This window comes from Podarcis pityusensis, assembly GCF_964106645.2.
Source record: "Podarcis pityusensis genome assembly, chromosome: 9".
NCBI lineage: Eukaryota > Metazoa > Chordata > Lepidosauria > Squamata > Lacertidae > Podarcis > Podarcis pityusensis.
In genome coordinates, this window is record NC_138034.1 from 57,275,167 (window position 1) to 57,286,345 (window position 11,179).

Here is an 11,179-nt window from a genome sequence, read left to right on the forward strand (position 1 = left end):
TACAATAAGTGTAATATTTGGCTTAGGAAGCTGCAAGAAGGTATAAAATGTTTTAAAACATCCTGAACCTTCAATACATAAAAATATTTCTTTAAATGGTGCTTCTTTTAAGGGCCCTGCCAGAAAGGGGGGCTTAGAATCCTAACAAATGGTGGGCTTGCATATAATCCATCAGCTGTGTTAAATGTTAGGCTAGCTGTAGATATTTAGTAGAATGCGATTTTCAAAAAGCAAAGAAATTGAAGCAGAAATCCCTTCACCCGCTTTTAATGTTACGTGGAAGGGAAAAAATGGTTTAGGGAAACTTAATACCAGCCTTCTGAAATGTCACAACACTTGCCACCCAAGAGAAAAATACATAAAGAGAGCAGCAGGGATCATGTAAGTTGACCTTGGAAACATTATAAATCCCAGGATTCTTAATTACACAGTTTAGGGTAATTTTGTCCCAGGGGTGTCATCTTCCTCGTGCCCAAATGCTCCCAAGGAGTTTCTCAGACGTGTGTGGCAAATATTTTAACTCGGGAGGAAAAATACTGGTGTCAGTTTAGTGCAGTGTGGGAAACAGTACAAGGGTTATGTGTGGTTGGTAAAGCTGCCTGCCCCCCCTTGCGCACACACACAGGAAACCAAAACTGGCTGGACCAAAACTGGAGAAGATAATTTTCAATGTGAGATACTTCATCTCCTTTCAGAGACTGGGAGAATGTTGTGCAGGCGGCGAGAGAGCTGTAACCTCTTGCCTCTTAAGCACCACAAACCTGGCTAAGGAGCATGTGTTTGCTTTCGGAAGCGACGCCAAGGGCTGCAACAAACGCAACACTGGAGATCTGTCGTCAGGTCTCCCAGTCTGCTTTTTCAGTTCAAAGCAGGTATGAGGTGCAGCAGTGGTGCTGGGATGGAGGATTGGCTTCACATTGTCCCTTCCATCCCATTTTCCAGATCTCATCACCACTCCCTGATGCAGCTGGTGGGGGGGCAGTGTAGAGAGAAAAAGCAAAGAGAAAAGTCTGGTTTCTTTTTTATTATTTTTCTGCAGCAGATGGCAGGGAATTGGATTGGGAAAGAAACTGGGAAGGACCTCCAGGACCTCCACTTTTTCTGGAGGATCACTCCCCAAATAATTCACTACTGTGATTTTTTTAAATGATTTTTTATGCTACTGGTGCATGTGCCATTAAACTGCTTCAACACAGCATGAGGCTCTTAATTTCAGGTTTGTGGGTTCGAGCCCCACATTGGGCTAAGTGACTCTTGGGGTTCCTTCAAACTCTACAATTCTATGGCTCTATGGCAAGTGAAGCAGGGCTCTTTGTGTTGCAGATTGAACGCAGGCTGGCTCTACATTGATCTTTTAAAAAAGCTAAGAAAAGAAATCCCGTTATATATGCAATTTTCCATTGACTGCTCTACAGCGCCACCTGGTGTCACATTTTTATAACGCATTTATAACATCATAACTCACTAGTGTAGATTAGTCCTGAGTGTCCTGCTCATGGTTAGCAATGGTATTTCTTGTCATCTCCTCAGAAGGTGCAGGGGATACCAACTTTCTTCTCAAACCAAAACACAAAGACATCATTGTCTTAAGTTGGGTGAAGAACCTTTTCTGAGATTGGGAGTTGCGTTCCCTTCACTGGCAAAATTCTGGCTGCATAACAGGCACATGTTGGGCAATTCAAAAGTGAGCAGGGCATTGGATGTGACTTTATACATTAGGGCTGCGGTCGGGGGGGCAGTTTATTCTATTTTCATCACTTCTTCCTAACTGGTAAGTTATACATTTGAGCTTCCACATGACGCAAAAGCAATTTCTGGAATGGGATATAGTGTAAATTTGGTGCTCATTTTCATGTCCTTTGCTTCCAAAAAAAAAAAATCTGTTTGCAAAGAAGATGAAAATGAATGCTAAACTTGAGCTGCATTCCACTATATTTCTGGAAGTGGCTTTTCCATTGCTCAAATACAGAAATCAACAGTTGGGGAAACGTCATAAAAATGGAATAGACATGAATGCAGGCTGTGTTATAGTCAAGCCATGCAAAGTCAGAGATTCACGTTCAGACAAACAAGGCATCGCAGTTTGAAGACACATTTCAAATCAGTAAAGGCACTCCAGGAGTGTTTTTTTCTCTCTCTGCCCTTGCCAACCATTGGCAGAGAATCATAAAATTTAGAGTTTGAAGGTACCCCAAAGGTCACCTGCTCTTTCGTGCTCAATCGGAGCTAACAGGAATTTTGAGTTTTCCCCAGATTGCCATTTGTTCTGATAGATCGCTAAAGAGCAGGTTTTCCCTTGGAAAGAAGTGGGGCAAGGAGAAAACTCCTTGGACCCATGCTTAGAAAGTGTGGGTCAAGCAGGAAACTGCCAGGGCTTGTGCTTTCTAAGCACAGCACATGAGCCCTGTATTTTATATATTTATAAATATATAACTGAGATCAATAACTGCAGTCACCTGTGAATGACAGCTATGTAAATTTTACAATTTTTTATGTACTCTAAGCTGCCCAGAGTGTTTGGGGAAACCCAGCCAGATGGGCGGGGTATCAGTATCATCATCATCATCATCTAGTCCAACCGTCTGCAATGCAGGAATCTCAACTAAAGCATGTGGACCCTGTAAGGTTGTGCAGAAGGGAATGAGGCCCTTGAAATCAAAAAAGTCCCCTGCGCCTGGACAGCATCTGCTCCCCTTCAGCTCTGCGAGACTCTGGATGCTACACCTACAGCTCAGGAGCTGCATTTTTGCATCAGGCTGGCACAACCTCATAATGAAGTGAATGGCTGCAGGCCAAACCTTTTCTGCCCCCATCCAGGTGGCAAATGGAAAAGTGGTGGAACTCTTAAGACAGCAGGGGGAGTGTTTGCCAACAGAAGCTGTATATACTGATAAAATGCAAGCTGACTTGTCCAGATAGCACCGATGCACAGCTGTCTGCAGCTGGCATCTTTCCTGCAAACAGCACCCTCCTTTCTTTCTCTGGCAGCTGTTACTGGGAGGGAGTCCCCCCCCCAGCAGCTGTGGATGAGTTCCTGGAGAATTTTGTTGTTGAAAACAATAGCAAACAAATGGGGGGGAATGACGGGGAATTCATAACTTGTGGGTGATACTATATCCAATCTTGGCCCTACTTAAAGTAGACCCATTTAAATCCATGAACATGGCTAACTTTAGCCCATTAATTTAAGTGGGTTTGCCCTGAGTAGGACTAACAGTGGACACATTAATTAGCTTCCATTTGTTGAGTTAAATAGATTTGTTCATATCCTGATGATGGTATCTAGTGACTTTAGATAAAATATGAAGAATAGTATAGAAGGCACAATGGAACCCTCCATACAGTTATTTGGTAGTAAGCCTTTCTAAATACAGTGAAACATACTTGTCTGCAAACATGCAAAGGATTTGATGGTTCAGCTAGAATGCTAAGCATGCTTTTGGCCGCAATTTTAAACATACTTTTTCTAGGGGAAAAAGACCCTTTGAACATAGTGCAAATTACTTCTGAGTAAACATGCAAGGTAAGGAGGGAACACTGAACTCAGTGGAACCTATTCTTCAAGTAGAGATGGGGGATTTGATTCAGTTCGCATTTAAAAGCAAACCTTGCTTTTTGCCATATGGTTTGATTCTGTTTCTTATACAAACATAAAAACCCATGGATGCTCACAGTTTTATTAGTTATGCAAATGTTTTGAAATCCGTAGGTGTTACTCCGAGTTCTTGGTTCTAAAATGCATCTGTGAACAGATAAACAGGTGGTCATTTTCGTAGTTTTATTTTAAGAGACAGTTATCAAGTGGGTTCAACACCTAATTTTATTTCCACTTTGCTGTACAATTGCCAGGTCTGACTCTCTATGTATTTATCTGCCTTCACTACTTGTGGCAACAAAAAAGAAGAAACTTTGTATTGTTTTATTTCTGGATATGTTTTGCGAAAGTATTTTTTTCTTACATATCTCTGTCAAAATAACTTTGAAAACTCAATAAAATACTGAGTAGGAGTAAACCCTACTTAATTTGCACTTCCCAAAACAGTACACTTATCAAAATGCAGTGACCTTCAAAATTCACACTTCTCTAAATTTTGTCAATGCAGTTCTCCAGTTATGTGTACAAAAATGCATTATATAAGGAGAAAGGTTGTAAAGTGTGCCTAGCAGGCAGGGTTGATAAATTTGCAGTAACATGCGAAAAAGATTTCTACAAGGATTTTTTAAAAAGGTTAATCGATATGGAAACGTGGAAAAATGAGACACTGAAATGAACAGATTCACCCATCCCTATTCCTGAGTCAACTTATGTAGGGTTGTGCAGATCAAGTGGTTAATTTTAGAGGGAACTGATGAGACATGGAGCAATGGTGTTCAGCACATGGCTAGCATAGCAATTACAGTGTTCTATAATTATTCCCGGAAGGGCGGGTGGAATTAGATGCAGCAGAATCTTACCTAAAATCTTCCCGGATGCACATCTTAGTAGTTTAAAAAGTGACAGAAAAACCAGTAGGCCTTGCAAGAACTTGGGCATGCACAAGCATGTCAAAGCAATATGAAACTGCCTCAGCAGACGCCAATCTGCCTCAGTTGCTTACCAGTAGCTGTTCTTAGCTCACGCTCAAGAGCTTTACACAGAAAACAATATTGCTCTTAATTCACAATGCTGTTGAAAAGATAATCCATTTGCTGCTGTGCTCCTTATCTCCTATCTTAGAAGAGAGACGTAATGCAACGCTTTCTTAGTTACGACAGCACCCTCTTCCTCGCGTCTGAGGTGATATTTCTGACAGAACAGGCTGTACTTGGGGACAGAGACTGCTTTGATAAAGCAGGGGAACAGCTGTTTGACAGTAGATACCACGAAAATGTGCTCCCCCCTCTCTAAAGGTTGAACGAGGGTTAATTTGCAAAAAGGTTCCCTTCTCAGGTTCCTCTGGGGAAGCAAAATGATTCCACCATTTTGGCTAGGTCAGTGTGTTCTTCTCTGTTGAAAAGGTGCACACAGTGGGCTGCTCAGCTGGAGATAAGATCAGGGTAGTGTTTCTGCCAGATTCTACTGGAGGTAAAATTTAGGCAAAAGCTCACTGCTTATGCCTGGGCAGCCCCATCCATGTTGACATCCAAATGACTTCAGTGTTACTCAAGCCAGTTCATGTGGCAGCCGTTGAACCAGCCATCATGTGTTTTGAGAGGCCTTCTGGTGTGTGTAGCAACAGCAGAAGCAACTGGTAGAATGGATAGTTAGAGGCACCCACGACGAATCTCCTCCATCTATGCAGTGCAACTACCCACAGCCATGCCTCTGCTTGCTCCCGCATCCTCTGGCAGTGTCTGGAATTATACATAGAAATGTTCTTCTGAAGCATTACAAGCATGCAGCTAATCCAGAACACAGTGTCTGTGTTATTATGTTTTTATATACGCTGGAAGCCGCCCAGAGGGGCTGGGGCAACCCAGTCAGATGGGTGCGGTACAAATAATAAAATTATTATTATTATAATCCCACAGGTAGGGCACGAGGGCAACAGCTTTTTTCCTAATGTACCTCCGTTCAACAACTGAGGTAGCAGTGCAGTGTACTGTAGAGGTTAGGGTGTTGGACTGTAGCCTTCTTTACCTATGGGTCTGGGTCCAGTCACCTCGTACCCTCGCCAGGAGCATGAAGGAGTTAAGCAACGCCAGGGTGTGATTCCACAGAGAAAAAGTTTATTCGGTTACTGCGCAGCAGGTACCAGCGGAATTGCTTCCAAAGTCTGGCACACACATACAGGTCATGCAAAGCCTTTTATACATTGGTTTCCCCGCCCTGTTCAGCCCCCTGAGCCTATCCCATTCATGTGTCCAGCCCCCCCACATACTGACTGTGCTCGTGCCCAAGTCATGTACACCGCATGCTCAGGGTGTGCTTATCAGCAGGGAAGCTCGTGACTGTGGTTAGTACTGTGCATGTGAGGAGCGTGATCACCGCCTGGGCTTACGTGGGCCTGTCTCATCAGGGCTGTTGTGATAAGATAAGAACAGGGCCTCTTCCTCCTTCATTAGAACAGGGCCTCTTTCTCCTTCAGGACTAGGCCCTGGGAGACCAGGATTCAAAACCCCCACACAGTCTGGAAACTGGGTGAGTGACCTTGAGCCAACCATCATCTCTCAGCCTAACCTAACTCACAGAGTTATTGTGAGGATAAAATGGGGAGGGGAAAGGACCATATACGCCTCCTTGAGTACCGTATTTTTCTCTCTATAAGATGCATCCGACCATAAGACGCACCTAGTTTTAGAGGGGGAGAACAAGAAAAAAAATATTCTCTCCCTCTCTGCGCAGCACCTCTCCAGCGAAGCGAAGTCAGAACAGCAAGAGGGATCGGTGCGCACCGATCCCTCTCGCTTTCCTGGCTTCAGCAAAAGCAACGGAAAGCCTCCAGAGCGCAGCGGGAGGAGCAATACCGCTGCACGCCGGAGGATTTCCGTGGCTATCCCTGAAGCCAGGAGAGTGAGAGGGATCAGTGCGCACCGATCCCTCTTGCTCTCCTGGCTTCTGGGATAGCTGCGCAGCCTGCATTCGCTCCATAAGACGCACATACATTTCCCCTTTCTAGGAGGGGGAAAGTGCATCTTATAGAGCGAAAAATATGGTATCTTGGAGAAAAGGTGAAATATAAATGTAATCAATAATAACAGATAATAACTGGTATCCAGAGGAATATGGCTTCTGAACGGGGAGGGTCATTTAGCTAGCCGTCATTCCCAATAGCCATGGACGGGTCTCAATGCATTTTCTTCATCCCCTTTTAAAACCACCTGAACTCGTGGCCTTCAGCCCGCCACGTGAAAGCAGATGCCGTAACTGTGGTGATTACCGCCAACTTCGATAAGCTTTAATAGGGGATTAGCAGTGGTCTTTCAAAGGGAAGAGTGCTTTGCATCGCAGCCCCTTAGTAACGGCAGCGGATCCGGCAAGCTGCAAGAACCCACATATTAATTTCCTGTAAGGAAATCTGTGCTAATACTCATGTTGCAGCACAGGCAGCTGAGTTAATACACTTCCCGAACATCTGGAAATGCTGAGTCTGGACTTGGGAGCGATACAGATTTGACTTGCATTAAACTATCAGTGAACTGGTTCATCTGAGGGCTGTCAACCAATGTTTCCTTCCTCTTCGCTGCTGGCAATATGAGCCATCTCTGATGTAACAGAAATAATCGTACACCTCTTCTCCTCCCCCAGGGGATGCTCACAGGATTTCTGGGTGATTTTTTTTTTTTAACTTGACGCCTAGCTAGCCTAAAAGATGGTATCACTGTCTATAATTAGCAGCTGGTCCATAATTAGTAGTCTGTGTGTCTCCTTTTTCTTGAGACCTTTGACTAGGTATACTTGTTTCCCACAAGGTTGCAGAAAATGTTGGCAAGTTCTCCAACAGCGGCCTCTTCAACCACGCTACAGGATCACACTTCTCACCCATATAAGCTTCCCATTGCCTCCTTTTTGGGGCCATAAAACCCAGGAACCTAGGATGCCACCATATAATATAATAATAATAATAATAACCATTTTGTATATTGCCCTTCGTCTGTAGATCTCAGGGCAGTTGACAGCGTAAAAATACCAGTCCCTCTAGGTCAGTATTGTCTACACTGACTGACTCTTTCTCTTATACCCTCCTACTACATTTCCCATCATCCCTAGCTAGCAGGACCAGTGGTCAGGGTTTATAGAAATTGTAGTCCAACAACAGCAAGAGACCCGAGCTTGAGGAACAATGAGTGTAGTGAACTATGCATAGGAATGAGGGAAGACAGAGAATGCAGCTCAGAGGGTTATTGTGAGGATGACAAGTGGGGGCAGGGATTATGCCCACTGGAACTCTTTCACAAGTGAGTTGGATGGAAAATGTGATACCCAGTTAAAATGGGTTGGACCTGACATGCCCAATAGTTGTAGAAAACACAATAAGATGGAAACATACGTAAGCCAGCAAACTGCGGCAGCCCATCTTAATATATGAAGAGCTCTGCAGGATCAGAGGGCTGCAGAGCCCTATATGGCGCTATATATGCTAGCCCTATATGGCCTAGGACCCTCATACCTACAGGACCACCTCTCCTGGTACGTCGCACGGTCTTCAAACAAAAATATCTTGGAGGTCCCAGGCCACAGGGAGGTTAGGCTGGCCTCAACCAGAGCCAGGGCTTTTTGGGCTGTGGCCCCGATCTGGTGGAACGCTCTGTCACAAGAGACCAGGGCCCTGTGGGACTTGACATCTTTCCGCAGGGCCTGCAGGACAGAGCTATTCCACCAGGCCTTTGGCCAAGGCACAGTCTGACTCCCTCCTTTGGTAATCCTCATAGAACTCTAGCTCAATGGTTGCCATTAATTTGATTCTGAATTGATTTTAGAATGTATTTCAATTAATTGATTGTGATTTTATGTAAACTGTGTTACTTTCACTGTTTTTAGCTGCTCTGAGCCCGGCTTCGGCTGGGGAGGGCGGGATATAAATAAAATATTATTATTATTATTATTATTATTATTATTATTAGGCCATAGGCTATCTGATCCACCATCCTCACCTCACAGCAGCCAACCAGATTCCTACGAAGAGCGCAGAAGCAAGACCTGAACGCAACAGCACTCAAGGGCCTTCTAACAGAACAGCAACAGCTCTCCTCCCCCACTCCCTCTCTCTCAAAAGCAGAACATTGGTTCGCAAAGCTGTATTGATAAGGCTGTGAGTGGTCCAAGAATGACAAAAACAGTCATTGCTGATGGTGGAAGTCCACAGGGAGAGTCAGGCCCCATTATGTCCAGGTGGTAGGATCACACTGTAAAAAGAGATGCAGGCAAACATCTACGCCTCTCAACTCAAGCCATTTTTTGAGTTGCAGCCTCTGCTGGCTCCATGCTGCTGGGGTGGTAATCTCCTTCTACAAACAGCTAGACTTAATGAAGCAGATAAGCTATCAAGCCACACACAGAGAGAGAGAGAGCATATGCTTTTAAGCTTTCCTGCAGCAATGCCTCTTTCCGTCTCCTGCTCCTTAGCAGACATAGGACCTTAAGTTACTGCAGCAATAAATGGAAGCACCATTGCTACTTCTTTGGGCGGCTAAGTTTTATACAAAGTGTTGGGAATTCACCATCTGTTATCTGCTGGCGTTGGGTTCAGCTAAAACAAATGCATGAGCCAAGACAATACCCAAGACAGGACAAACTTAGCACTGGAGCCCAGTCAGAAATGGTTAATTCACTCTGTCACCCCGACAAATTGCGGTAAGCTTTAGTCTCTCCTGTTAGCTTTACAGCAAGATAACCTAGGCAAGGCTTCTACAGAAGATTCTCAAACCCTTTTCCTTGGGGTTTTAAAAAATGATTCATTAGGAACCTGAAAATTATACACACAGTGACCCAAGCCAATTTCCTAAAGAGGATGAGGAAGATGACTCCCCGACCAAGACTCCCTGACTTAAGTGACTACTGACCAAGATCCAGAGTGCTGTAGTGGCTAGAGTGAAGAAACAGGACCTGAGAGACGAGGGTTCAAATCTCCACTCAGCCATGAAGCTCACCGAGCGAAGTTGGGGCAGTTGCCATCTCTCAGTCTAACCTACTTTGCAGGGTTGTTGTGAGATTAAAATTGAAAGAAGGGTGCACTGCCTTGAACTCCTTTAGAGGAAGGGTGGGATATAAATACTGTTACATGCTGCACAATGGCGGAGGAACCCTCTCCAGCACCCGGGGCGAGACGCCGAGGGGTGGGGCAAACCACCCAGCGGCGCACGTATGACATCCATATGGATTGCACATGCGTGGCAGCCCATACAGTTGCCATGCGAAAGGCCATGTGAGCGGCGCCCATACTAACTGCGTGCACGCCCTTGGCTGCTCTACAGCTGGGGAGGGGGGCTGGGCCATCTTGTCACCCCCCGAGTGGTGCCCAGGGTGGACTGCCCCCCTTCATACGCCCCTGACGTTGCCCCAAACTCCGAGCAATGCAAGATTCCGGGTACTCACCCAAGGTCCCTGTTTCCTTTTGGAAATGAGGCACAGCAGAAACTCTGGTGTCTTTATCATGTATGGTTTATCTACACCTATATACAACCCGAGCCTACGATGGAGGGGTTCGCAGCATCAACACCCCAAAAGGTTCCTGCTTCTCCCATAGCCACAGCCTTGGGTTCAAGCCTGAAGCTTTATTTATAGATCACATTACTTATAGTTCACATTACACAAACTCTTTATACCCTGACTTTTCTCCTTCTCACTATGTAAGAGCTGCAGGAGGAGCCCCACCCATTTGTCATCTAGCACAGAACCCCCTTTCATTGGTCCTCTTAATGGCCCACTACCTTTCCTTTGTTCTCTCTTAATGGCCCATCACTCAGGCTTATATTCTAACACTTGCTGGAATCAGGGGTTAAAGAGGTCTGGCAACCACAAATTCGTAACGATGCCACTCTCAGTTATTTCGGTTTTCATGCTCAGTGTACAGAGGAGGGCATAAACTCAATGGAAGAAGATGCAAGGGAAGAGTTGAGGCTACAGTTTCCAGTGCCCTTACTATACTACAGTTAACTCCTTTGGGGAAGCCATGAGTGGCGTTAAAGTGTTTTAAATCTGCGGTGTGAATGGGACCAAAGAGAAACCAAAATTAACAGATTTGCCCATCCTGCGCTAGGAATGAGATGACTTCTGAAACTTCTTAGAGGGGGCAAACCAGCACCTTAACCAGAGGGGAAATCTGTTTTCTGCTCTGTTCAGCTTCGAAAGCGATTCAGGGCCATGGAAGCAGTCTAATCCATCTGTTCATCATAGCAAAACAAACACTTCTGCTGCATCTCAGATGTGATGTTTGTGCACTTTCCCCCCATCCAGAGACCATCATGTTGCAGGCTAAACATCACGCATCAAGCGGCTGCGAAAACAGCTTGCTGTGGAAATCACACGTGTTTGAGCTGAGGGGGTGGGGTAGTGCTTCAGCACAACTGAGAAAATAGTGATTCGTTTTTTATTCAGTTTGCAGAAGAGGCCCTTGTAAGCACTGTGTGCAGGAACAGGTCGCAGTGTAGTCCAGCTGGTGTCTTAATGCAGCTCCTAACCTAAGACAGCAGGCTAAGCCATCAGATGCCATTGTTGTTTGCACTGCACATAAAGGACCTTATGCCTGCTGGGTCAATA